The sequence below is a fragment of the Pan troglodytes genome, chromosome 21, assembly GCF_028858775.2.
Source record: "Pan troglodytes isolate AG18354 chromosome 21, NHGRI_mPanTro3-v2.0_pri, whole genome shotgun sequence".
NCBI classification, from domain to species: domain Eukaryota; kingdom Metazoa; phylum Chordata; class Mammalia; order Primates; family Hominidae; genus Pan; species Pan troglodytes.
In genome coordinates this window covers 32,759,624-32,764,611 of record NC_072419.2, presented here as the reverse complement: position 1 = coordinate 32,764,611, position 4,988 = coordinate 32,759,624, and the positions used below count along the sequence as shown (strand labels likewise).

General features: G+C 42.4%; 1 long non-coding RNA gene across 1 annotated transcript; it reads left to right on the top strand.

The window, feature by feature from the left end:
* The first annotated feature begins 901 nt into the window (after nt 1-901).
* LOC129138149 (uncharacterized) lies at nt 902-3,034 on the top strand. Its single transcript, XR_008541178.2, has 2 exons — nt 902-1,631; nt 2,168-3,034. It is a non-coding gene; the product is annotated as an uncharacterized LOC129138149 (long non-coding RNA).
* The last annotated feature ends 1,954 nt before the right edge of the window (nt 3,035-4,988 follow it).

Sequence of the window (4,988 nt, the reverse complement as noted above, 5' to 3'; positions counted from 1 at the left end):
GCTAGTTATCTCTATTTATCCATGCTGTTACAGAGGGAAAGTACAGACTGTGAGGTTGGACCAGCTGTTATACCCATATTTGGGGAGCTTTGATTTTTTTTTAACCTTCAGCTGCTTTACTGTCACACGTAGCAGCTCAGGTGAAAAGCACTTTTACTGTGGGGACTTTCCCTTAGTGCTCTGTGATGCACAAGAGCAGACCTATGTAGAAGCATTTAAGTATTTTGTGCATCAACAGGACAATTAAAGGAACAAATTCTTATTGTATCTTTTAGTCCCTGAAGACAAAACCACAGTGACAGTAACTAGGTCAAGGCATTGTATTCAGAGAGGGTCAGCCTTGGTCTTTGAGAGTGAGACTCCTTTACCCCACTGTCAAGACTCACTGAGCAGATGGGAACGTTCAGGTGGAACATGCAGTGAATAGCAAACACGGTGGGGGGCGCTCACTGTCATGCACTGCCATGCCTGCCATGGTCAGCAGACCTCTTCTACTTGACAACAGGCAGGTTGAGAAACATTTTCTTGGAGAGTTTCTTGATTCTTGCCAGTTGTGGCAGGATGGACTGACTTAGAGGAGCTCAGGAAGGTTGTTAAACAACACAGAAACACAAGATGAATTGTACTCCTCAGCAGGCCTAGGTTAGAGCAGCAGGTACTTGAAGCCTCAGCCACTCCTGGGACACAACATAATGCCCCTAATGATTTGAAATTTGGTGGAAAGTGGGTCACCAATCCCTGTGTCCAGGGACAAAAAGACATCAACAGCAAAAAGTGATAAAATAAGTGGGCCTAACATCTGCTTCTTGTGGGAGGTAGGGATTTAAGATATAAGAATTTAGCTGCAGGAGCAAGCTCACACCTGTAATCTCAGCACTTGGGGAGGCCAACGCAGGAGGACAGTTGGAGCCCAGGAGTTTGACATGAGCCAGGCAACGTAGTAAGTCCCCATTCGTACAAAAATGTTTTTGGAGAAAAGTAGTTGAGTGTGGGGGCACATGCCTGTAGTCCCAGGTACGTGGGAGGCTGAGGCAAGAAAATTGCTTCAGCCTGGGAGATTGAGGCTGCAGTGAGCTCTGATCACCACAATGCACACCAGCCTGTGAGTCCGGAGACCCGAGCTGGCGCCTTGAAGCGGGGTCCCCCTGCACCGGTAGAAGTCGGCTCAAGGAGGTTCTGAGAACAGGACTCCCGGGGGTCTGGCCCTGGAGGACCCGAAGCCCCCACTCCCATAACGCCCCTTACTACATCCCCACTCCAGCCGCCACTGCAACTGCCACAGAATCCCCGCCACGTGTTGCCGAACCTGTTTAAAGCGGCCACAGCCGGAGTTTGAAGAGCAAAGCAGGAGTCGGCCTGGGCAATGCGCATGCGGGAGGCACGAGCCCATTCTCCCGTGACGGTGACACCAACGGTTGGCTGAGGACGATTCCCTGAGCCTTGACAAAGCAGGAGCCCTCCGTGGCGGTGCGTCGGTGTCGAGGCTCCAATCTGACTAATCCAGGGGGTCGACAAAACAGATTCGGGACACTATGCTACACGGAGGGCCTACCAGGATGCAGAAACAGCAGACGGAGTCCAGGGAAAGCAGTGCGGCATCCCAGCCTCAGGCCTGCCCGTACGGTGTTCGGGTGAGTCCCCCCCAAAGTCGTGACCCCCGTGATCTCGAGGACAGGTCTGCCTCTGTGCCCAAGGACTACTCTCTCACCCGAGGGTCATTCTCACAAAGAGCAGAAACCCGCAGCCTCAGTGATTGCCTGGGGGTTGTGTGTCTCTGCCACTGCTGTATGTCTGGGTGCGTGTGTCTCCCATTCTCTCTTCTCTCTGTCACTCACTCTCTGTTTCTCTCACTTTCTCTGTCTCTCTCTGTGTGTGTGCCCGTGAGCGTGTGTGTTTATGTGCCCAGTGCGCTACAAAGCGGTCTCTTGCATGTCAGCGTGTCTTTAGTGGGCCTCTGTCTGCGTCTCTGCCTGGGTCATGTGGGCGGTTGTCAATCATTTCCACGGCGGTTCCACTTTGGCTTTCTGAAGACCTCGACAATGTGAGAAGCTTCGGTCTCAAAGAAACCGAAATTTCATCACGATCCTGAGCTACCTCTTTTGTAGAATCAAGATGACCACACTCGAACCAAAAAAAAAAAAGGTAAAAGGAGCTCATTGTTTTCCAGGAGGGGAGGAGACCAATGTGAAAGGAGATGGTTCTATCTCCTCGCGGCTCTTCTCTGAGGAATGAAGCCACGATACGAAACAGTCTTCAAGAAGAAGCTGAAAACCGGATATGACACGGATGTCCCCAGAACACAGCAGGCATCCTGAAGCTCCGCCTCCTGAAGCTCCCCCTCCCTCGGTGGAAGTCGGCTCAGGGAGGTCCTGAGGACAGGACTCCTGGGGGTTTGGCTGCAGAATGAATTCATTAGGACTTTATATAATTTTTCAAATCATGAAATTGCGCAATCTTTTGAATATGGAATTGGGAGGCCTTTCAGTTCATTCAGTAGAAAACTGGAACATTTTTGAAAGGTGATCTGCTTGACACCTTTCAAAGAGCACAAAACCTTGTGAAGTAGCAGATGCAATGATTACCAATGTACTTTATAAAATGACTTTCAGAGTTTGAGATTAAATTGGCTTTTCTGAAATATGTAAGTCTCTGGAAAAACTCAACATTTCTAATCTTGCTTTGGAAAGCCTTTAAGTATGTAAAAATCAATTTCTTAGATCTTCTCTGAAATAAACATGGAATATCCTAAGGTTTTGTTCATGTTTCATGAATTTCACAGCATTCATCATATTTTAAAGTTATTTTTGATGCTTTGCATTGTATTAAAATCTCTCTTGGAATGAGAGGCCTGAAAAACAATCATAATATACTGTTGTTGTCTAACAATATATCAAGTTTTTAATGACTCTTACAATGCAATATTTTTATCATTCTTGTAGTTTATCCACGTGTATTTAATATTACTAGCAGAAATTTAGATTTTAGTAAATTAATTCTGATCTTTGTAAAATAAAATACTTTAGTTTTCAATCTATATCTATTAATTCTTTAGTCCATGAATCCATCTAACAATTATTATTGAACAAGTTCTAGGAGATAAGTACTATACAGTTGCTAAGAATTCTGAAAGATCATCTTGTACCTATTATACAGAAGCAGAGCGAGACAAATGAACCAAAACTTACATAACACTGTGACATGTGTTTCAAGTTTAAACATCTTAAAAAATACATTTCATAAAACTAAAGATAAAACTTGATACTTGTTTCTACTACATTTGGTTTTATATACTTAGGCATATTATTTTTGAGTCTGATATTAAATAAGCCAACGTATGTTTGCAGTCTATATCTTTATTCATGCCTTTGATTAAAAATTGAATAAGCAAGATCTAAAGGAAAGTAACATACTGAATATGTGACTAGAAACCTCTCTCCAAGTGACCAGCCTGGACAAAATGCTGAAATCCCATCTCTACCAAAAAATAAGATGTGGTGGTGCACCCCTGTAGCCCCAGCTATGCTGGTGGCTACTCAGGAGGCTGAGACAGGAGGCTCACTCAAGCTCAGAAGGTAGAGGCTACAGTGATCTATGACTGCCACTGCACTCAGCCTGACTGACAAAGTGAGACACTGTCTCACAAAAAAGGGAAGGAAACCTCTCTCTAAGATGAAAAAGGAGTAAGAGGGTTTTTAAGGCACACAACCCCAGTGAGGCAGATTAAATCAATATGAGCTTAAAATCCTTCCTAAACAATATTTACTTCACTTACATTGTTCTGTTATACAAAATCAAAGTATTCCTCTTAGAAAAAATATTTACCAAATTTTCCTTTAGTATACCAATTGTGATACAATTATGCCACTTCTCTTTAATCCTGCCTGGTAGTCCATGCTATCTGGTATAGTGTTCAAGTATGCAGGCTTTAAGCCACACCATATGGGCATGAAAATTTCCTCTGCCACTTAAAATTGGGTGACTTACTTCACCTTTCTATGCCTCAGTATGACACTAGTTGCTACCTCCTATAGTTGTGAGGATAAAATGAGTGTATACAGGCAAAGCACTTAGTATTTAAATACAACTTATAGTCATAATTATTACTATTACTATGATTATGGTTATTATTTGATTAACTGCCTCGATGAAAACAAAGCATAGGAAGTTGAATTAGAAAAGATTAGAATGGTGTTAAAGTTGGGTCCTGTGAGGTAAAGAGACGAGTCATGACAATTCCTTTGGCAAGAGAAGCCTCAAAATAGAATCTGGGTTTCAAAATCTACTTCCAAAGTAGAGAGATATGAGAGCTGGAAATGACATAAAGCTATTTAGGTAGTCAAGTGAGTTTTCTTCTAAATCCATAGCTTTCTTCTAAATCTATAACAACCAAATGAATTAACCCTTTTCTTTGCTCAGGTACCTATTTTTAAAGTTAAGCCATTCTGGATGCAAGTTCCTTTGTGTTTTGAGATGATCATGATGGTCTTCACTCAGTCTTTCCCCCAGGTTGACACGTGGTAATTTCATTTAATAAGATTAAAATCAATACCTGGAAATACAAAGAAATGTATTTTTTAATTTCTCAAAAACCAATATTCACCAGTATGGAATGAATAATTGCATGCCTAGTTTTCTGTATACTTGCTCTTTTAAGTAATATAGCTCAGTTTGCTTTCTTTTTCTTTTCTATCTACAATCAAATTCAAACTGCTATCACTGGGTCATACACAATCAATCAAATAAACTAAAAAGCTACTGAAAGAATTTTCCATCACTAAGCTGCCTTTTGGGAGCTGTATAATTGGTCTGCTTTACTAGACAGTCAAATGCATGCAAATGCTTAGTGCTCATGACTTGCTTCCAGGCCATCCCCAGGCTCACACTGCCAATTTTTTTTTTGTCATTGTAGGTAGGCGACTTTATGCATTTTTGGACTTTTATTGTATAATAATAGGGACAAGAAAAATAAATGTTCACCTAGGCATCAA